Source organism: Ovis aries, chromosome 1 (genome assembly GCF_016772045.2).
Source record: "Ovis aries strain OAR_USU_Benz2616 breed Rambouillet chromosome 1, ARS-UI_Ramb_v3.0, whole genome shotgun sequence".
Lineage (NCBI taxonomy): Eukaryota > Metazoa > Chordata > Mammalia > Artiodactyla > Bovidae > Ovis > Ovis aries.
The window spans coordinates 163875309-163899708 of NC_056054.1; the positions used below are offsets into that span (position 1 = coordinate 163875309).

Genomic DNA, 24400 nt, shown 5'->3' on the forward strand with positions numbered 1-24400 from the left:
TCCTAAATGGTTCTTAAGCATTAATGCAAGGAACACTCTTTGCAGGAAGTACTGATATTAGTCCCAACTACAGTGAGGAAACTGAGAGGCTAAGTAATCAGCAAGTCAGTCTGGTGAGTTACTCTTAAGGCGGTGGTCCTTGCCTGCTCAGTTATGTCCAACTCTTTGTGACCCTTTGGACTGCAGCTCACCAGGCTCTTCTCTCCATGGATTTTTCAGGCAAGAATGCTGGAGTGGGTTGCCATTTTCCTCCTCTAGAAGATCTTCCTGACACAGCGATTGAACCCAAGTCTCCTGGGTTTCCTGCATCACAGGCGGATTCTTCACCCGTTGAGCCCTCAGGGAAGCCTTGCCCCATGGTAGTGACTCTGTTATGAGGATGCTGAGTGATTTGATTTAGAAACAAAGGCAGGTAATCTCTTGGCTCCTTGTTCTCTAGAGCTATATCGTGTTTTGTCCTGTCTCTATACGTGCACCTGCGTCTTTCTTTTCCTTTTTCCAGTTTCTCTACATTCTTAGCTCATAGTCAACTGAGTCCTCGCAACTTGGTATGTCCTTCATTTAAGCAACCAGCAAAAACTGACCACTAGCTTTGAATTTCAGTTCCAAAGTACTGTGAGAAAGACTTCAATTAGCCTTAGGAGTCAGGAGTCCCTTGCTCCTGGGGACACGGGCAGTGGCTTTAGGAGTAAAACAAGGTCATATACTATAAATATAGCTGCCAGAGTTCACTAGTTCTGAAATTAGTTTTCAGAGATGTGTATGGGTTGGCAGAAAAGACCCAAATATATCTATTATTAGACTGGTATAATGTGTTCACTGCATTGGTATCTTTTGATGTACAAGTCTGTTTGGATTAAGGTCACAAGAATGTTTTTAGACAGACACACTCTTTCAGCTCGTTCCAGAACAATGATTGCTGGTATTCTTCCATGGCCTGACAAATACAGAGTCTGTATAGACTTACAGCAGAACTCTGGGTTAGCTCTCTGGAGCCACCACAACAAACTAGGAATTCATTTTCCCACAGTCCTGTAGGCCAAGGTCCAAAATCAAGGTGTGAGCATGGTTGGTTCCTCCTTGAGACTCTAAGGGAGAAAATGTTTCATGCCTGTCTCCTAACTTCTGGTGGTTGCTGGCAACCCTTGGCATTCCTTGGCTTGCGGAAGCATCACTGCCACCTCTATCTTCACATTGCCTTCTCCCTGCATTTCCCCTCTCCTGTCTCCTATAAGGACATTTGCATTGTATTTAGGGCTCACCCTAACTCAGCATGATTTCATTTTGATCCTTATTCTAAGTATATCTGAAAAGACTCATTGCAAATAAGATCCCATTTTGAGTTTCTGGGTAGATATGAATTTAGGGGAACACCATCCAACCCACCAAAACATCCAGAAAGTGTCTGCAACTGACACCTTAACACCCCTACTTATTGCCTCTAAATTGATTTGTTCTACTTTTAGCAAATACTGACTCTATGACAGGTACTGTTCTCAGTATTTCACAGATAATAATTCATTTAATAGTTGTTATCAATTGGTGGGGGCTTCCCCAGTGGCTCAGTGGTAAAGAATCCACCTGCCAATGCAGGTAGACATAAGAGATGTGGGTTAAATCCCTGGATCAGGAAGATGCCCTGGAGGAGGGCCTGGCAACCCACTCCAGTATTCTTGCCTGGGGAATCCCATGGACAGAGGAACCTGGTGGGCTACAGTCCACAGGGTTGCAGAGTCAGACTGAACCAACTTAGCATGTACACACACACACACACACACACACACACACACACGAATTGTTGTTGTTTTTCTTCTGGGTTATTGCTCCCATGTCTAAAAGACAGGCCACACTTTCCTTTGCAGCTGGTCCAGTGCTCTGTGCTCTGTGTGTGGGAATTTTGATAAAGACTAAGCTGAGACCCAGCTGCAGTGCCTGACTCTGACAGTTCATGTAGTCTCTCACTTAAGAATAATGTGTCCCCTCCTGGAGAGAGCTAAGTAAGACATTCAGGAAACTAACACATAGGACTTAAGATCCCTTGTATTAGTATTTCCCTGGAAAATGAGCAGCAGGAGAGCTCCATAAGGAAAGAAAGGGACAATAATGAAGACGGCCACACAGCCACAGCAGGAAGCAGAACTGGCTGTTTCATTCCCCGCGGTGCTCAGGGATGTTCCCAGAGTTTCAGGGACAGGGAGGAGATGTCCAGCTCACGTGCCCCACCCACCAAGTTTTCCTAGGTTGCTACTTTTGTCTTCTTCTCCTCCACTTAGACCCAGAGGGACAACTCATAAATAAGGTGCTAAGTTGAACTGAATATTTGGGTTTTGTTTTGTTTTAAAATACTGTGAGGATCCATAATGTAGCAATCTGGGAGCCAAATTAAAAATCCAGAAAATAGGGACTTCCCTGGTGGTCCAGCGACTAGGACTGTGCCCCCAGTGCAGGGGTCGTGGGTTCAATCCTTGGTCAGGAAACTAGATCTCACATGCCACAACTAAGAGTTCATATGCCACAACTAAGCTTGGTGCAGCCAAATAAATAAATAAAATTAAATTTAAAAATTAGAATCCAGCAAATGAATTTTATTTCCTTTTAGTGGAGTAACAAATATCAAGAGTATATGTAACATTTGGAGCTATTGATTTACTTGGACTGTATATGTATCAGCCTGGGATTCAATGCTATTTATTCACTATACTTATGCCTTCACAAAGCATAGATGAGTTGAAGTTTTTATTCTGTAGGCACTCCATAAAATCTTATGATACTTGTGGTTAGCTGGAAGGATTAACTTCCACCAGATGATAAAGGCAGATGTCACAGAACACTAAAAGAATAAAAGTGATACATGTGATAGAATTTTTTTTTTTTAAAGAATGAAATCTTACATTCGGGACAACATTTTAAGGGGTATTATGCTATGTGAAGTAAGTTACAGAAAGACAAATACTGCATGATTTCACTTATATGTGGAATCCAAAAAACAAAACAAATGAAAATGTACAAACATTAAAAAACCAGAAACAGTTATAGATACAGGGACCAAAAGGTAATTGCCAGAGCAGAGGGAGGTAGGGGGAAGAAAAAAATAGATGAGAGAGATTATGAGGGACATACTTCCAGTTATAAAACAAGTGACTCACAAGTATAAAGTGTATAGTGTAGGGAAGATAGTCAATAATTATGTAATACCTTTGTATGGTGATATATCATAAATAGACTTACCATGATGATCATTTTGAAATGTATGGGAAAAAAAATCACTATGTTATATAACAGGAATCAAGGTAGTGTAGGTAATTATACTTCAAAATGGAGTGCAATCACACTCATAGAAAAAGAGATCAAATTTGTGGTTATCAGAGGTGGGAGGGGCATGTAGGGAGGAGGAACTGGGTGAACGCAGTCAAAAGATACAAACTCCCAGTTACAAGATAAATAGATACTAGGGATATAGCATACAATATGGTAGCTATAATAAACATGGCTGTATGGTGAGAGCAAATCCCAAAAGTTTTCATCACACAAATTATTTTCTACTATTTCTTCAATTTTATGTTTGTGTGAAATGATGGATGGTAACTAAATTTTTGAATAATAATTTCATGATGTATTTTAAATCAAAACATTTTGCTGAAAACCCTAAAATTATATAGTTCTATTTTAATTGTATTTCAATACAACTGGAAAAAAACATTGGCCACAATAAGAAGTATTGAAAATTGGAATAAATTGTGATGTCCTCTATTCCAAAAACAAGGAAATGGACAACTACAACAACCCAGTCCAGGCAGGATTACTAAAAGCCTCTACCCTTCAGGAATGAAGGTTTGGGTCACCACCAAACAAGGAACTATGACTAACTATAACTAACTGAGGTGCTTGCTGAAGGCAAAAGAATACATAGTGGGTAGTAAAAGAAGGTAGTTATAAATACCAGCTACAATCACATGACCAGTCAGAAATGAGGACTATACTGGCTGTGAGCATTTACTCCTTATTATTAATGAATATTAATAAGGAGAATTTCTTCCAATTTTATTATGAATAGATTTGTATATATATGTTGATATATAAACAGTTGACCCTTGAACAACTTGGGTTTGAACTGCATGGGTCCCCTCATACATGAATTTTTTTCAGTAGTAAATCCTACAGAACTATATGATCCATGGTTGGTTGAATCCACTGATGCAGAACTGAAGATATGGGGGACTGTGGATATGGAGAGTCAACCATAAGCTACAGACAGATTTTCAACTGCAAGGAGGGTCAATGCCCTTAACCCACCTGTTGTTCAAGGGTCAACTGTGTATCTTTGTTTTCTTTCCTCTTTTATCCCCTTACCATGTAACATAGATGTATTGACTTTATATCATGGTCACTTTTTATTGATTATACATAAATATTGATTTAACAAAATAGTATTTAAGTTATACGATTTTAAGGAAAAGAGTAAGCATCACTCAAGGACTTTATCTTCTCTTCTGGGGAAAGGGTTAGTGCTTTTCCCCCCCCCTTGGCTACACCATGAGAAATGTGGGATCTTTGTTCCCCAAGCAGGGATCAAATCCACACCCCCTGCAATGAAAGTATGGAGTCTTTTCTGCTAGACCTCCAGGGAAGTCCCAAGTGCATTTTTTATTATATGCAGAATAGTTGTATCAGGTTAGGCATGATTGTCTTGTCATTGTCTTTGTTTTGAGATTAAGCATGGTTGAAGGAGATGGTATGGGTGCCAAGTTAATAAGGATTGGACTTATGGTTAATTTTGTGTGTCAGCTTGATGGAGTCATACAGTGCTCAGATATTTAGCTAAGATTTTTTTTTGAGTTTGTCTGTGAGGATGTTTCAGGATTACATTAGCATTTGAATCGGTGGACTCAGTAAAGCTTCCTTGATGGGGACTCAGTAAAGCACATGGCGTTCCTCATCCAATTCACCGAAGGCCTTGAAGGCAGAAGGGAGAATTCACCCTTTTTGCCTGACAACTTGAGCTGATCACTGGTCTTCTATTGCCCTCAGAAAGACTACCATCAGTTCTCCTGGAACTCAGAAGAGTTGGTCTTTGGACTTAGACTGAATCACACCACCAGCTCTCATGCATCTCCAGCCTGCAGATTTATTTGATATCAGATATATAGGGGTGGCGACCGGGAGGAGCAACCCCACGCCCAGGCCAGGGGCGGCGGCTGGGAGGAGCAACCCCAGGTCCAAGGAGTGGCGGCTGTGCCGTCTCAGGAGGGTCTAGAGGAGTCATCCCATGTTGAAGGTCAGGAAGGGTGGCAGTGAGGAGATACCTTTCATCCAAGGTGAGGAGCAGCAGCTGTGCTTTGCTGCAGCAGCTGTGAAGAGATATCCCATGCCCAAGGTAAGAGAAACCCAAGTAAGATGGTAGGTGTTGCAAGAGGGCATCAGAGGGCAGACACACTGAAACCATACTCACAGAAAACTAGTCAATCTAATCATACTGGGACCACAGCCATGTCCAACTCAATGAAACTAAGCCACGCCCACAGGGCAACCCAAGACGGGCAGGTCATGGTGGAGAGGTCTGACAAAATGTGGTCCACTGGAGAAGGGAATCGCAAACCACTTCAGTATTCTTGCCTTGAGAACTCCATGAATAGTATGATAAGGCAAAATGATAGGATACTGAAAGAGGTACTCCCAGGTCAGTAGGTGCCCAATATGCTACTGGAGATCAGTGGAGAAATAATTCCAGAAAGAATGAAGGGGTGGAGCCAAAGCAAAAACAATACCCAGTTGTGGATGTGACTGGTGATAGAAGCAAGGTCCAATGCTATAAAGAGCAATATTGCATAGGAACCTGGAATGTCAGGTCGATAAATCAAGGCAAATTGGAAATGGTCAGACAGGAGATGGCAACAGTGAACGTTGACATTCTAGGAATCAGCAAACTAAAATGGACTGGAATGGGTGAATTTAACTCAGATGACCACTATATCTACTACTGCAGACAGGAATTCCTTACAAGAAATGGAGTAACCATCATGGTCAACAAAAGAGTCCAAAATGCAGTACTTGGATGCAATCTCAAAAATGACAGAATGATCTCTCTTCATTTCCAAGGCAAACCATTCAGTATCACAGTAATCCAAGTCTATGCCCCAACCAGTAACACTGAAGAAGCTGAAGTTGAACGGTTCTATGAAGACCTACAAGACCTTTTAGAACTAACACCCAAAAAAGATGTCCTTTTCATTATAGGGGACTGGAATGCAAAAGTAGGAAGTCAAGAAACACCTGGAGTAACAGGCAAATTTGACCTTGGAATGCAGAATGAAGCAGGGCAAAGACTAATAGAGTTTTGCCGAGAAAATGCTCTGGTCATAGCAAACACCCTCTTCCAACAAGACAAGACTCTACACATGGACATCACCAGATGGTCAACACCAAAATCAGATTGATTATATTCTCTGCAGCCAAAGAAGGAGAAGCTCTATACAGTCAACAAAAACAAGACCAGGAGCTGACTGTGGCTCAGATCATGAACTCCTTATTACCAAATTTAGACTGAAATTGAAGAAAGTAGGGAAAACTGCTAGACCATTCAAGTATGACCTAAATCAAATCCCTTATGATTATACAGTGGAAGTGAGAAATAGATTTAAGGCCCTAGATCTGATAGACAGAGTGCCTGATCAACTATGGAATGAGGTTCGTGACATTGTACAGAAGACAGGGATCAAGACCATGCCCATGGAAAAGAAATGCAAAAAAGCAAAATGGCTGTCTGGGGAAGCCTTACAAATAGCTGTGAAAAGAAGTGAAAAGCAAAGGAGAAAAGGAAAGATATAAACATCTGAATGCAGAGTTCCAAAGAATAGCAAGAAGAGATAAGAAAGCCTTCTTCAGTGATCAATGTAAAGAAACAGAGGAAAAGAACAGAATGGGAAAGACTAGAGATCTCTTCAAGAAAATTAGAGATACCAAGGGAACATTTCATGCAAAGATGGGCTCGATAAAGGACAGAAATGGTATGGACCTAACAGAAGCAGAAGATATTAAACAGATGGCAAGAATACACAGAAGAACTGAACAAAAAAGATCTTCATGACCCAGATAATCACGATGCTGTGATCACTCATCTAGAGCCAGACATCCTGGAATGTCAAGTGGGCCTTAGTAAGCATCACTACGAACAAAGCTAGTGGAGGTGATGGAATTCCAGTGGAGCTATTTCAAATCCTGAAAGATGATGCTGTGAAAGTGCTGCACTCAATATGCCAGCAAATGTGGAAAACTCAGCAGTGGCCACAGGACTGGAAAAGGTCAGTTTTCATTCCAATCCCAAAGAAAGGCAATGCCAAAGAATGCTCAAACGACCACACAATTGCACTCATCTCACACGCTAGTAACGTAATGCTCAAAATTCTCCAAGCCAGGCTTCAGCAATATGTGAACTGTGAACTTCCTGATATTCAAGCTGGATTTAGAAAAGGCAGAGGAACCAGAGATCAAATTGCCAACATCCATTGGATCATGGAAAAAGCAAGAGTTCTAGAAAAAACATCTATTTCCGCTTTATTGACTATGCCAAAGCCTTTGACTGTGTGGATCACAATAAACTGTGGAAAATTCTGAAAGAGATGGAAATACCAGACCACCTGACCTGCCTCTTGAGAAATCTGTATGTAGGTCAGGAAGCAACAGTTAGAACTGGACATGGAACAACAGACTGGTTCCAAATACGAAAAGGAGTACGTCAAGGCTGTATATTGTCACCCTGCTTATTTAACTTCTATGCAAAGTACATCATGAGAAACACTGGACTGGAAGAAATACAAGCTGGAATCAAGATTGCTGGGAGAAATATCAATAAGCTCAGATATGCAGATGACACCAGCCTTACGGCAGAAAGTGAAGAGGAACTCAAAAGCCTCTTGATGAAAGTAAAGGAGGAGAGTGAAAAAGTTGGCTTAAAGCTCAACATTCAGAAAACGAAGATCACGGCATCCGGTCCCATCACTTCATGGGAAATAGATGGGAAACAGTGGCAACAGTGGCAGACTTTTTTGGGGGGCTCCAAAACCACTGCAGATGGTGACTGCAGCCATGAAATTAAAAGATGCTTACTCCTTGGAAGAAAAGTTATGACCAACCTAGATAGCATATTCAAAAGCAGAGACATTACTTTGCCGACTAAGGTCCATCTAGTTAAGGCTATGGTTTTTCCAGTAGTCACGTATGGATGTGAGAGTTGGACTGTGAAGAAGGCTGAGCGCTGAAGAGCTGATGCCTTTGAACTGTGGTGTTGAAGTCCCTTGGACTGCAAGGAGATCCAACCAGTCCATTCTGAAGGATATCAACCCTGGGATTTTACTTTGGCCACCTCATGCAGAGAGTTGACTCATTGGAAAAGACTTTGATGCTGGGAGGGATTGGGGGCAGGAGAAGAAGAGGGATTGGGGGCAGGAGAAGAAGGTGGCAACAGAGGATGAGATGGCTGGATGGCATCACTGACTCGATGGACGTGAGTCTGAGTGAACTCCGGGAGTTGGTGATGGAGAGGAAGGCCTGGCGTGCTGCCATTCATGGGTTGCAAAGAGTTGAACATGACTGAGCGACTGAACTGAACTGATATATGCTCCAATACTTTGTCCACCTGATGCTAAGAGAGGAATCATTGGAATAGACCCTGATGCTGGGGAAGACTGAGGACAAGAGGAGAAGGAGCAGCAAAGGATAAGATGGTCAGATAACATCACCAACTCAATGAACATGAATTTAAGCAAACTCCAGGAAATAGGGAAGGACAGAGAGGCCTGTGTGCTGCAGTCCATGGGGTCACAGAGATTCAGACATGACTTAGAAACTGAAAAGCAACAAAAAATTATGTAGATATGGTATATCTGATATCAGCTATATATTTTTTTAAGATTTTCTTTGGCTTATTTGATTAGGAAAACTGAAAAGTCCCACAGTTTGCAAGAGGATATATATATATATATATTTGTGTGTGTGTGTGTGTGTGTGTGTGTGTGTGTGTGTGTTAGTTGCTCAGTCTTGTCCAACTCTTTGTGACCCCATGGACTGTAGCCCACCAGGCTCCTCTGTCCATAGGATTTCCCAGGCAAGAATACTGGAGTGGCTTGCCATTTCCTTCTCATGTGTGTGTGTGTGTGTGTGTGTGTGTGTGTGTGTGTGTGTGTGTGTGTGTGTGTGTGTGTATCTAGATTAGAATAAAATTAAGTCCAATCTGAATTTGTACTTGTCTTTTGGATTGGAACAACAACAACAAAAGTCATAATGGCTAAAATTTTCAAATTATACCTGACAAAGGGAAATGACATTGGTAGGTAATTTAACCACTTTATATAGAGAGAGTAGTTTGGTTTTGAAACCTATGAGGAAATCTATGCCTGATCATTTAAAAATAAATTTTACTTGTGAAATTTTAATCTTTGTTTATCTTATTTTATTTTTTTACTTTTGAAGTATTTTTATTTATTTATTTGACTGCACCAGGTCTTAGTTGTAGCTTGTAGGATCTTCCATCTTCATGCCGGCATGTGGGTTCTAGTTCTCTGTCTAGGGATTGAACCCAGGCACCCTGCATTGAGAGCATAGAGTCTTAGCCACTGGGTCACCAGAGAAATCCCTATTTCTCTAACTTATTTTAAAATTTGCAAATAGTTTCAAGAAAAAAAGACCAATCTTAACATATCTCTACAGTACTTCACTGACTTAAAAATCTAGCAGACATAAAGTAAAGCAAGATTTCATATTACATGGCTATGTTTTTTCAAATTAGCCCTGGAGCAAAAGAAAATAATTTCCCTCTGCTTTTTGCCATTAGCTGCCTATCTGCCTACCCCTGATTGCTCTCAGGCCCTTGCCAGTAACCTGCAGCTCTGACTTGAAGGGGTAAAAGAAAAGTAGAAATCTGCAGTTCAGGACTGGCTCTCCTAAAATTTGTCTTCCTTTGCCTCTAAGCAGGATATTCTCTTTAAAGGTGCCCATATATATACTTCCTCAAAAATCTTGAACTTGTTAATAATATCCCAGCTTGGGTATGATGATGAGAATCTAAGATTTGGAGCAAAAGACCTTGATCCTAATTCTGCCATCAGATTCTAATTGATGCCATCTGACATCACTGTGTGATGTCAGGCAAGTCACCTGACTTCTGAAATTTCAGGTTCATCCCATGTAATTACTGGCAATCAGCTATATCTCTAAGAGCTATAGTAAATACAAGGGAAGTGAGTAACTTCTCAGTAACTAATATATTGTTGGATAAGAACAAATGCTTATTCTTCATAGATAAAATCAGTCTATTTTATCTGTTTATAGATTTTATCTATTCATAGATAAAATCAGTCTTCATGACATATCTGAAATTTCTTCCTACCAACTAGAGTCATGGAAATTTGCTCAAAACTAAAAATTCAGTTTAATTTAAGAAGTGCCTGTTAACTACTAGGTATTTTGAAAAATTCAGGATAAGAATGCGATACTGTTTTGCTTTCAATTTTCTCATGATTGCCATAATTTACTCTGGAATCTTAAACTCCTCAGTGCCTAATGCAAAAGTCACATTAATTTCCTCTCTTTTTTTTTTTTTCTTTTTTGTTGTTCAGTCACTAAGTTATGTCTGACTCTGTTTAACCCCATGGACTGCAGCATGCCAGGCTCCTCTGTTCTCCACTATCTTCCAGAGTTTGCTCAAATTCTCATCCATTGAGTCAGTGATACTATTAACTATCTCATCTTCTGCCACCCCCTTCTCCTTTTTCCTTCAATCTTTCCCATCATCAGGGTTTTGTTTCCAATGAATCGGCTCTTCAAATCAAGTGACCAAAGTATTGAAACTTCAGCATCAGTCCTTCCAGTGAATATTCAGGGTTGATTTAGAATTTACTGGTTTGATCTCCTTGCTATCCAAGGGACTCTCGAGTCTTCTCCAGCACCATAATTCAAAAGCGTCAATTCTTCAGTGCTCTGCCTTCTTTATGGTCCAACTCTCACATCCACACATGGCTAGTGGAAAAGCCATCGCTCTGACTGTATGGACCTTTTTTGGCAAAGTGATGTGTCTCCTTTTTAATATGCTGTCTAGGTTTGTCATAGCTTCCTTGCTTCCAAGGAGCAAGCGCCTTCTAATTTCATGGCTGCAGACACTGTCCGCAAACAAAATAAAGTCTGTTCCTGCTTCTGCTTTTTCCCCATCTATTTGCCATGAAGTGATGGGATGAAATGCCGTGATCTGAGTTTTTGAATGTTGAGTTTCAAGCCAACTTTACTTTTATAGCTAATTCTTATTGAAATACAGAGAATAAAAGTAATAGCTAAATAACAAACACAGTTGCTAAAAAAACTTTTTTTTTTGGGTGTACTAGGTCTACACTGCTTTGCACAGGCTTTCTTTAGTTGCAGCAAGCGGGGGCTAAACTTCATTGCAGTGTGTGGGCTTCTCATTGCTGTGGCTTCTCCTGCTGTGGAGCATATAGGCTTTAGGCACACAGACTTCAGAGTTAGGGCCCACAGGCTCAGTGAAAGTCCCTCAGTTGTAGTTGGGGTTACTCAGTTGTGTCTGACTCTTTGCGACCCCATGGACTATACAGTCCATGGAATTTTCCATGCCAGAACACTGGAGTGTGTAGCCTTTCCCTTCTCCAGGGGATTTTCCCAACCCAGTGATGGAACCCAGGTCTCCCGCATTGCAGGCGGATTCTTTACCAGCTGAGCCACAAAGGAAGCCCACAGGCTCAGTAGCTCCGATTAATGGGCCCTAGGCCTTGGGCTCAGCATTTTCAGTGCACAGGCTTAGTTTCTCTGCAGCATGTGGACTCTTTGGACCAGGGATCAAACCTGTGTCCCCTGCATTGGCAGGTGGATTCTTATCCACTGCACATTACTAGGGAAGTCCCACATTTGCACCAACATCCTACAAAATTTGTGACCTCATTTAGGAAATGGATGTGCATAATTTGAAAGTCTTCAGTATTGTCACAATTGCTTGGAGAATCAACAAGTAGCTTTACAATAAGGGAAGAGAGAATTGTACTACACAAAGGGAAGAAAGGATGAAAGAAAAGCTAGGGAAACAATTTATTATTTTTATTATTTTTTCAATTTTAGAAAAAAATATTAAAAATATGTTTCATTTGGTTTAACTGAGAGTTAGCATTGCTTCATCTTTAAAATATTTACTTGCAGGAATTCACTTGCAGTCCAGGAGTTAGGACTCAGCACTTCCACTGCCCAGGGACTGGGTTTGATCCCTGGTCAGGGAACTAAAATCCTGGAAGCCATGCAGCACAACCATCCCCACCTCCCAATTCTTTTTTTCTTACTTGAAGAATCCTCTTCGAATGCAATTGAGAAAGAATACTATTTGAGTTTTTCCAAAATTATAGAATACATTATGATGTTAACTAATCAAATACTTAAATAAAGGAAGAGGCTAGAAAGAACAGTAAGATGAGTGTGAAAACCACGTTGTTAGTAGCATTAAAATTGATGTAGTATTTCTAGCAACATATAACAAGAACCCTAAAACAGTCAGGGCTTTTGACCTGTAATCCCAGTATTGGGAATATATATTAAAGAATAAAAGTTGTATGTACATACCTTTGTAAAACAGTATTTGCAAAAGCAGAGTGCTAAAAACAATTTACTCACACAGCAGCTACACAATGGCTAATTGAACAATGAGGGAATCTGTGCAACCACAAACAATACAAATAGGCAGCTGCAGAAAAGGGAATGTAAAGCGATTTTAAGTGCAAACAAAGTAACTATGATTAGGTGAAATTAAAGTATGCATACATGTAACAGAAGAAGTGGTGCAAAGACATAGATAACTCTCCAGTATGAAAGCATACTTTTCTATTAAATGGTTTAGAGAAATACTGGGATGGCCAAAAAGTTTATTCAGGGATTTTTCCATAACATCTTGTGGAAAAACCTCAAAGAAACTTTTTGGCCAACTCAATACAGTAAATATACCATGAGAGTCATCTGTTTAAAGTTTACCATTCAAGGGTTTTAAATATACTTATAGAGTGCTTATTTTTTAGAATTATTAAACTTTTCCTTTCTTTTTTTTAAAAGATGAGATCAGTAGATCTAATTGCCTGGGACAAAGAAAGAGGAGTTACATTTTAATTTAAGATCTATTTGTTTAAGATCTTTTGAAAACTTGTTGCTGCTATACCCAGGCAATGAGCATAGTTTCCACTTACTATCTAAATAGATGTCCAGGCAATCCAATAAGACTTTCTTAAAAATCCAAATACACTGCTGATAGTCAATTACCTCTTTATTTTTCAGCTTACATAAGGTTTGTGTAGTCTGGTCCTTGCAAGTTTAAATCCGCCTTGTCTACTGTCAAATACAGGGACCCCAGTCTCTAGCTCATTCTGTGCTGATCTGAGGCTTTATTCTCAGGAATAACTGTGGTAAACACATTAGGCGTTGAATTTAGACTTTCTGTTTACAAACAGTCCTGCTGTTTATCATCTAATCTTGGCCTCACTTGCCCAGTTACTTCATCTGCAGAATGGGGATAATGGCATTTTCTTTCAGGGTGGTAACTGACATGATGGATACAACACAACACAGTAGCTGGAATGCTGGTGAGGTTCACTCAAGGGTGTAATTACTACCACTATTACTCCTATTATGTTAGTATAGACCCAAATAACCACGAACAAGTCTTGGTTTTCAGATTGACCAACCGTGAGTAAACCAATTAAGGACGTGAGTTGCTCCTAAGGAATTTTTCAGCACCCCTCCCATTTCCTGGGGTGCTCCTTTGCACCAACACTCAGGCTATGAGCCATTCTAGAAAGGAGGGGAGACTAGCCACCCTATTCTGCATGTGTGTGCACGCATATCCATGGAACTGTTCAGTAGCTACAACACCTCCAGCACTAATCTTCCTCCTGCACTCATAACCTGCCCCCAAAGGGCCATCCACTCCTCCAGATATGTGGCTCTGCTTTACTCCCAACTGTAGCTTTTGGGAAATTCCAAAGGATGGGCTTATCGGAGGAATAACCCAGTCACCTCTGCCTTTGACTGTAAAATTAACTGAAAGTTCTGCTGTGTTGGCAGCAGCCTCACCAACCTATTTGCAAGAATATTCTGTACCTATGCAGATACAAACCTGCTTAAGCTGTGACCCAAATATTTTTTAGATGTGCCCAAAGTGCTACCCAAAATATTTTGGTTATAGATCCCTTGTATTCTTCCAACAGTGTTCCTGTAATTCTGTGCATATGTGTGTGTTCTTGGGCTCAGAAAGACTGCTTCTTATTCTAAAGAGGGTAGGCAAGGTTTTGTATTATGAGAGCCTGAGCTTCACTTTGGCCAGGAAAGAAGTTTAAAAGGCTTTGTTTTCAAAAACCTGGAGCAGAGTCTCTGAGGTCAGTTATCTGAAAAGATCAGGGTTCCAAGATGGAAATAGAGGGCAGAGGCCTAGACTTGAGGGACAGGGGTGGTGGGAAAGACTGACTCTGGTGGGGCTGCCCACTTCTCACATGAGGCATACCTGCCTGACTGCATGACAGTGAGGTCCCTGACAGTGTAGTTGGGGATGGAATACACTATTTAACTTGAACAGTAGACAGTTTTGACTGTGACAATCAGAGTCAAGGTCAAGGTTCCATCTCAAATTTCCAATAAGCCCCAGAATTCCTTATAGAATTGTGAGATAGGAAAAGGGTTTCACCCACCCACTCCATGAATAAAATTAGGTTTTCTGCCAGATAAAAACTAGATTGTCTTCTAAGCTGGATGGAAGTGTATGGGGAGACAGATTGATTTGATTTAGGGGAAAAAAGTTACATTCCTTTCATTTTGAATGAGTGGAATATATCAGTGTTGGTTACTTTCCCACTTCGGCTGCATTTAACTGGAAGGGCTTTGGCAAGTATTCTTAGGCTTATTGTTGAGAAATTCTATTAAATTCTCTGTTACCTTGAGAAGTTGTATTTGTAAGACATTATCTGCAAAGCAAAAACAGATTTATATATTTATATGTGATAGATTATTATTCTTTGGAATTTAATTTACATGATTAGATTCAACCATCTAGATTATTTAAATGAGGTATTGTCGGACAAGGCAATTTGTGAATTTGGAAAGAAACTACAAGAGAAGATAAATATTGTGCAAAAAACAAAAGTTTTAGAGGCAGAAAAACATGTTGTAAGAACTTGGACAATTTGCCTACTTCCTCTTAGGCTTGGTATTTTCATCTGTAAAATAAAGATACAATAAGTATATTTTCCAACAAGTTATAGTGAGAAAGAAAATGAATATATATTCAACAGCACAAATCCTTCAATAAATGCTCATTTTATTTTCCATTATAACCACACTTGGCTTCTTTTGATCTCTTTTATTTTTTAAAAGATTTATTTATTTTGGCTGTGCAGGGTCTTCATTGCTGCTTTTGGGCTTTCTCTTGTTGTGGCACACGGGCTTCTTATTGCACTGGCTTCTCTTGTTGCAGAGCACAGGCTCTAGGTGAACTCACAGGCTCTAGAGCGCGTTTCCCCTGTACTGGCAGGTAGATTCGTAACCACTAGACCACCAGGAAACCCTGATCTCCTTTAGTTTTAAATAAACTTTATTAGTATGTAACATACAGAACAGTACACCAAAAGCATAGAGTTTCATGAATTATCACAGCAAGAATACACCTCTATAGTTACCATGAGGTCAAGAAATAGAACATAACCAAGTCAAGGAAGCCCCTCCTTCTCTCCCAATTTGTTACCCCCTTTATCTCCCCAACTAATATAATCACTATCCTGACTTCTAACACCATCATTTAGTTTGGGGAGTTGTATTTTTCTTTTAACATTTTTTTGTGTGTGTGATAAGGATACCACATGAGATATATCCTCTTAGACTTTAAGTATACATTGTTGTTGACTACAGGTCCAATGTTGTACAGGAGATCTCTAGAGCTTATTTATCTTATTTAACTGACAGTTTATGCCTGTTGATTAATACCATTATTAAGCTTGGATGATTTTTAAACTTAACACATATTGAATCATGCAGTACTTATCAGTTTGTATCTGGCTGCTTTAACTTACCATATTGATGAAATTCATTCATATTTTGCATTAAACAGGAATTTATTCGTGATCATTGTTGAAGAATTCTTCCATTGTTTGAATACACCATACTATGTATATCCATTCTTATGTGAGTGAGCATTTGTGTTGTTTCCAGATTAGGACCATTACGAGTAGTACTGTGACAATTTTCACTCATGTGTATGCATTTCTGTTCAGTTCAATTCAGTCGCTCAGTCGTGTCTGACTCTTTGTGACCCCATGAATCACAGCACTCCAGGCCACCCTGTCCATCACCAACTCCCGGAGTTCACCCAGACTCACGTCCATCAAGTCAGTGATGTCATCCAGCCATCTCATCCTTGGTCGTCCCCTTCTCCTCCTGCCCCCAATCCCTCCCAGCATCAGAGTCTTTTCCAATGAGTCAACTCTTCGCATGAGGTGGCCAAATTGCTGTGTCCTATGGTATGTGTGCAAACAGGTTTCATGTATACTGCCAAACAATTTTCTCAAGTTCCTGTGCCAATTTTCTCTCTTACAAGGAGCATGAGAGTTCCTGTTTTTCCAGCTCTGTACCTGGTATTGACAGTCTTTTCTTTTTTGATGTAGACTTTCTTTTTGGGATAGGTTATCTCACTGTGGTTTGATTTAGATGCCCCTGATAACTAATGAGGTTGAAAAACTTTTTCATGAATTTGCTACTTACTTGGATATCCTCTTTTGTGAAGGCCTTGTTTAAAAGCTTTATGGAGCATTTTTAAAATTGGGTTGTCTGTTTTACTGTTAATTTTTTTTATTTTGTTTTAGTAATTCTACTGTATCGATACCACATCTTTAATCCATTCACCTGTTGCTGGCACTTGGATTTCCCTGGCTTGGGGCAATTTTGAGTAAAGTGTATACAAATATTTGTAAATACATATGCATATATGTCCTTCTATGCACATACGTTTCCATTCCTCTTGGTCAGAGTGAAATTGCTAAGTGAAATGGTACTTAATAAATAGCTACCAAACTGTTTTCCAAATTGCTTATACCATTTTCTATTCCTACTGTATGAGTTCTAGTTGCTTCATATGCTCACCAGCCCTTCTCCCTACCTCCTTCTCTTTCTCTCTCCCTCCTTCTCTTTCTCTCTCCCTCTCTCCTAAATTGCTCCTAAGCTACTACTTTTGCCTTTTAATTTTATTTTTTTTTTCAGTTCTATAATTTCCATTTGAAGAATTTTTGACTTTTTAGTTTTAGACTTAGATTTTCCATTTTGTCGTCTTATTTCTGGAACATATTAATTCTGATATTTGGATCTCCAATGAGTATATTTCTATAATCTGTTTTCCTCTTGTTTTTCAGTCAGGTGCTCTCACCTCCTGGTATACCTGGTAATTTCTGGTTGGCAGCTAAACAATATATATGATAAATTGTAGAGATATTTTAAAATTCTAGATAATACCTTAAAGACAGCATTCATTTTTGCTTGGCAGTTTAGCAGTTACCTAAAGGAAGACTAAGTTTCATTAAATCAAGGGTTTAGTTGATTTACTGTCTAGCCCTTGTAGAGTTTTAAGTTAAAACTGGAGTGTTTGCCTGAGTCTCTCCTTGGTCAGCCTGAAGTCTTCATTTTTGACCACAAGCACTGTAAGAATGTTGGAAACTCTGCTTAGCTTCTCAGCCTCCTAACTTCTACTCATAAACATACAAATGGCTAAAGTGAGATATTAGGGTCAAACTGGATTCACTTTTAAATTTTCATTCTGTCTTAGCCTAAGTTCCTTAGAAAACAGATGCTGGGATAGAGGTTAAGTGCTAATTTTTCACTAGGAAGTATACACAACACAAGAGAAGGCTCTACACACGGACATCACCAGATGGTCAAAACTAAAATCAGATTGATTATACTCTTTGGAGCCAAAGATGGAGAAGGTCTATACAGTCAGCAAAAACAAGACTGGGAGCTGACTATGGCTCAGATCATGAACTCCTTATTGCCAAATTCAGACATAAATTGAAGAAGGTAGGGAAAGCCATTTGACCATTCAGGTATGACCCAAATCAAATCCCTTATGATTATACAGTGGAAGTGAGAAATAGATTCAAGGGATTAGATCTGATAATCAGAGTCCTTGAAGAACTATGGATGGAGGTTCATGACATTGTACAGGAGGCAGTGATCAAGACCATCCCCAAGAAAAAGAAATGGAAAAAAGCAAAATGGTTGTCTGAGGAGGCCTTACAAATAGCTGTTGAAAAGAAGAGAAGTGGAAGGCAAAGGAGAAAAGGAAAGATATATCCAGTTGAATGCAGAGTTCCAAGGAGTTGCAAGGAAAGATAAGAAAGCCTTCCTCAGTGGTCAATGCAAAGAAATAGAGGAAAACAGAATGGGGGAGACTAGAGATCTCTTCAAGAAAATTAGAGATACCAAGGGGACATTTCATGCAAAGATGGGCTTGATAAAGGACAGAAACGGTATGGACCTAACAGAAGCAGAAGATATTAAGAACAGGTGGCAAGAATATGCAGAAGAACTATGCAAAAAAGATCTTCATGACCCAGATAATCACAATGGTGTGATCACTCACCTAGAGCCAAGCATCCTGGAACACGAAGTCAAGTGGGCCTTAGGAAACATCACTATGATCCAAGCTAGTGGAGGTGATGGAATTCCAGTGGAGCTATTTCAAATCCTGAAAGATGATGCTGTGAAAGTGCTGCACTCAATATGCCAGCAAATTTGGAAAACTCAGCAGTGGCCACAGGGCTGGAAAAGGTCAGTTTTCATTCCAATCCCAAAGAAAGGCAATGGCAAAGAATATTCAAACTACCACACAATTGCACTCATCTCACATGCTAGCAAAGTAATGTTCAAAATTCTCAAAGACGGGCTTCAACAATACATGAACCGTGAACTTCCAGGTGTTCAAGCTGGATTTAGAAAAGGCAGAGGAACCAGAGATCAAATTGCCAACATCCGCTGGATCATCAAAAAAGCAAGAGAGTTCCAGAAAAAACATATATTTCTGCTTTATTGATTATGCCAAAGCCTTGGACTGTGTGGATCACAACAAACTGTGGAAAATACTTAAAGAGATGGAAATACCAGACCACCTGACCTGCCTCCTGAGAAATCTGTATGCAGGTCAGGAAGCAACAGTTAGAATTGGACATGGAACAACAGACTAGTTCCAAATAGGGAAAGGAGTATGTCAAGGTTGTATATTGTCACCCTGCTTATTTAACTTATATGCAGAGTACATCATGAGAAATACCAGGCTAGATGAAGCACAAGCTGGAATCAAGATTGCCAGGAGAAATATCAATAACCTCAGAAATGCAGATAATACCACACTTAAGGCAGAAAGCAAAGAAGAACTAAAGAGCCTCTTGATGAAAGTGAAAGAGGAGAGTGAAAAAGTGGCTTAAAACTCAACATTCAGAAAACTATGATCATGGCATGTGGTCCTATCACTTCATGGCAAATAGATGGGGAAGCAATGGAAGCAGTGACAGACTATCTTTTTAGTCTCCCAAATCACTGCAGATGGTGACTGCAGCCATGAAATTAAAAGACGCTTACTCCTTAGAAGGAAAGTTATGACCAACCTAGATAGCATACTAAAAAGTAGAGATATTACTTTGCCAACAAAGGTCCATCTAGTCAAAGCTATGGTTTTTCCAGTAGTCATGTACGGATGTGAGAATTGGACTGTGAAGAAAGCTGAGTGCCAAAGAATTGATGCTTTTGAACTGTGGTGTTGGAGAAGACTCTTGAGAGTCCTTTGGACTGCAAGAAGATCCAACCTGTGCATCCTAAAGGAAATCAGTCCTGAATATTCATTGGAAGGACTGATGTTGAAGCTGAAACTCCAATAGTTTGGCCACCTGATGTGAAGAACTGACTCCTTTGAAAAGACCCTGATGCTAGAAAAGATTGAAGGCAGGATGAGAAGGGGATGACAGAGGATGAGATGGCTGGATGGCCTCACCGACTCAATGGACATGAATTTGAGTAAGCTCTGGGAGCTGGTGATGGACAGGGAAGCCTGGGCATGCTGTAGTCCATGGGATCACAAAGAGTCGGACACAACTGAGCGACTAAACTGAACTGAACTGAATAACTCTGAGATAGTAAAAGGAAAAGGAAAATTAAGCCGGTAGAAAAGGAGGAAAAGGAGGTATAGATTAGTCTGCAGATGACCACAGCTTCATGCAGAGAAGTTCACTGTGTAGAAGCACTTTGTCTTGGAACAGTCTGTTAGAGGAAGAAAAAGACAGGAATTTATTCAATGGCCCCCTCTGTTGATTGACTTAACCTTCATTGGTCAACATTTACCCTGTAAGATATTAACATCTATGCATTCCTGATATTTCAACTGACCTCTTCAGACCCAACAAGGAAACAGAATCCCATACCCTACAACATGTTACTTCCTCTAACTCCAGAACTAATGAAAGAAATCAGATCCTTATGGATACGGTGGGACCTGGTGCGGTAGCTGCAGCAGCTCATCCCACTTCAGGAGCAATGCAATCTGTGCTGGAGACTAGCACTCACCTTGGAGGAAACGGAAGCACCCTGCAAAGCCTGTTGATGAAATAGTTGTGACTTCATGCCCATAGTAAGTTTGAGGACCTGGGAAACAGATAGGACCTTGAAGATTTAAGAAGGTTCCTCAATTTATCCAATGAATCTTCTCCTAGGAATCTTGTTCTCTCAAAGCCCTTGGTGGTATCATAGTTTTCAAATGTCTTTAAGCAATGTTTTTATGTATTGTCCAGAATTTCTGACTGTCAGGGGAAGGTTTAGTCTATAACCAACTACTTTACATTATTAGGAAAAAAAAAAAAACAACTCACCACTCTCTTTTAAAAGGGACTTCCCAGATGATTTAGTGGGTAAAGAACCCACCTGCAATGCAGGAGACACAGAAGACATGGGTTTGACCCCTGAGTTGGGAAGAGTCCCTGGAGGAGGAAATGGCATCCCACTCCAGTATTCTTGCCTGGAAAATTAAGTGGACAGAAGAGCCCGGTGGGCTGCAATCCAAAGAGCTGGACACGACTGAGCACTATCGTGGGTCCTTTAACGATCTTAATAATGTTAACCACAGGCATAACTGACACCCAAATATGGCTAAAAAGTGAGTTGAATTTAGCTTCAGAGTAAAACTTGTGGGACACCAAGAAGCCAGGTTCTCATGTGTTATATATAAATCACCCCTCATCTCTGTATTGACTTCTTAGGTAAATTCAGCTGATGTTTTCAAAGTCATCTTACCCGGATTTCCTCAGATTAGTCACAGACTATATTACTCATTTAATGGAAATTCCCATCCTCACTAAAGCACTAAACTTGGGCAAGGCCATAAGAGACGGGTACACAATATGCCAATCACATCATCTCATAAGTGGTTTATTACATATTTACTCTGTGTTAACTGGTGCTGCTGCAAAAACTCAGCTCATACTAATTTTTATCTTTCCTTCCTTTTTCAGACTTATCTCTGGTCTTACCTACAGTGTGTGATTCAACTCCTTGGGACAAACTCTAAAAATTTCAGGGCCTTCTCTGGCCGTCCAATGGTTAAGACTTTGTCTTTCAACGCCGGGGGAGAGATTTGATTCCTGTTGGGGGAGCTAAGATCCTATATGACCCCCGGCCAAAAAACCAAAACGCAAAACAGAAGCAATATTATAACAAATTCAATAAAGACTTTAAAAAAAAAGAAAAGAATTTTACAATCTCCTCACCAGTTGCTGTTCTGAAACACTGCTGACATATATGAACCCTGAAATTTTTAGCCTTGTCCAAGTTAGACCAAAGATTTTGGTTCCTAATGAAACCTTCTTACAGAAATTTACTGTTGTATCTTCTCTATACTTTTATGTAATATTGAAAACAGGCAGTATACTGTAAGGAGCTCTATTAGGAATGTTAAATAAAGGTCTTGTCTTCTACTTGTTACCTTCTCAGAGTGCCTTAGATGCCTCTCTTTAGGAAAATACCACCCTTTGGAGAATGGTAATAGATGCATGCTTAATGATACAAGCCATGGATATCCAAAAATGTTTCATTAGCTTTCTGCGAAAAAAAAAAAAAAAGCAAGTTTACTATGAACATTTTAGAATAATAACCCTTCTCTACTTCCTCCCAATCAATTTGAACATTTGTGACCAATGGGAAATGGTGATTTTTCCAAAGAGAAGAGGACCTTTCTTCAATGAAGGGAACATGCATGGCTGTGGTTCCCTGCTAATGTATAGGCCCCATCACAACATCAAGAAATACTTTATCACAAAATTGTGTATACAGTTAAAAAACCGTGTGCAGTATGATCTCAATTATATGATATGAGTGTCTATAAAATATATATGCATGTATGATGATATACACTAAAGTGTTAACCAATTATGAATCATAGAATTATGGGTATGAGCTAATTTTTTGTGCTTATCTATGCTGTCATCATTTTATTTACTGGGCATATAATTTTTTTCAAAAAACTTAAAAAAGACTGCTTTTGTCAGATGTTGTGCTCTCCCAGGTAAAATACACATGCTATGCTATTCTAGACAATAAGTCAGTAAATAAACATCAAATGCATAGAATAGGACTTAGCACATAGTCTGTTCTCAATAAAGATTAGTTATTATGTATACTACACAGGAAATTAAATTCAGCTTTTTGTTAACTGCAATTTTAAAATATCTATGTGCTGCATGCTAAGTTGCTTCAGTCGTGTTTGACTCTTTGTGACCCTATGGACGCACCAGGCTCCTCTGTCCAAGGGATTCTCCAGGCAAGACTACTGGAATGGGTTGCCATTTCCTTCTTCAGGGGACCTTCCTGATCCAGGGATCAAACCCACCTCTCTGTGTCTCCTGCATTGGCAGGTGGATCCTTTACCACTAATGCCACCTGGGAAGCCCCCCAAATTTCCAGTTAAGGTTTAAAAGATACCTTTTCAGTCATTATATCATTTAAATTTTAAAAAATGTTATTCATTTATTTATTATTTTGGGGCTATGCTGGGTCTTCATTGCTGTGTGTGCGCTACTCTCTAGTACGATGAACAGACTTCTAATTGCAGTGGCTTCTCTTGCTGTGGAGAATGGGTTCCAGGAATGCAGGCATCTATAGCTGTGGCTCATGGGCTCCAGAGCTTGGGCTCAGTAGTTGTGGCACAAGGGCTTAGCTGCTCCACACCATGTGGAAACTTACTGTTTTTGAACTGTGGTGTTGGAGAAGACTCTTGAGAGTCCCTTGGACTGCAAGGAGATCCAACCAGTCCATTCTGGAGGAGATCAGCCCTGGGATTTCTTTGGAGGGAATGACGCTGAAGCTGAAGCTCCAGTACTTTGGCCACCTCATGTGAAGAATTGACTCATTGGAAAAGACTCTGATGCTGGGAGGGATTGGGGGCAGGAGGAGAAGGGGACGACAGAGGATGAGATGGCTGAATGGCATCACTGACTCGATGGATGTGAGTCTGAGTGAACTCCGGGAGTTGGTGATGGACAGGGAGGCCTGGCGTGCTGCAATTCATGGGGTCGCAAAGAGTCGGACACAACTGAGCAACTGAACTGAACTGAACTGAACTGATATTGACATTATTTTCTATAATCCTCTAAATCAAGTAGGCTTAATAAGGCTTTCAATAATTTAATATGAGGAGACACGCCAAGATCTAACAATAATACCATGTTCCTATTTTCCCAACTATAAGTTGTCGTTAATTCTAAGACATTATATAATATTTTCAAACTTATTACACATAAAATTTTACTAAAGCATAAAGAGAAACTCATAGAATACTTTTTTGGAAAGCATCAAATAAAACAAAATTATGTTTTGGCCCCAGAATTCTAATGTTGTCACCATAAGTGCCAGACCTCTATATTGCTGCTCACTTAATAAGGAGATTTCCTATTAACAGTTGAATGGGAAAACTGTCTGATGTTAAGTTTTACACTTCTCTCAGTATCTGGATAAAAGGGTTCTGGATTGATAAAGAGTCCAGATACAGGTTATAGCTTGTGCTCTGTCAGCGTGTAATCTTTGACCTAGGCCCTAACTTCCCAGGGACATAGTTTTCTTTTTTTGTATAATTGTACTTATTTATCTTTGGCTGTCCTGGGTCTTCACTGATACAAGGGTTTTTCCTATACTTGCAGCAAGGGGAGGCTACTCTCTTGTGGTGCGTGGGCTTCTTATTGTGATGGCTTCGCTTGTCGTAAACCACGGACTCTAGAGCACACTGGCTTCAGACTCTATAGCACAGGCTCAGTAATCGTGGCACACGGGCTTATTTGCTCTGCAGCATGTGGGATCCTCCTGG

The 24400-nt window shown here is 40.0% G+C and overlaps 1 protein-coding gene across 1 annotated transcript in view; it reads left to right on the top strand.

Moving 5' to 3' along the window:
* The window catches only part of LOC105609869 (soma ferritin-like), a 78229-nt gene extending 56437 nt beyond the window's left edge, over positions 1-21792 (top strand). Inside the window, exon 4 of the transcript XR_009600882.1 lies at positions 220-21792. The gene's annotated coding sequence lies outside the window, so the exon portion shown is untranslated. The remainder of the gene's footprint in view (positions 1-219) is intronic.
* The last annotated feature ends 2608 nt before the right edge of the window (positions 21793-24400 follow it).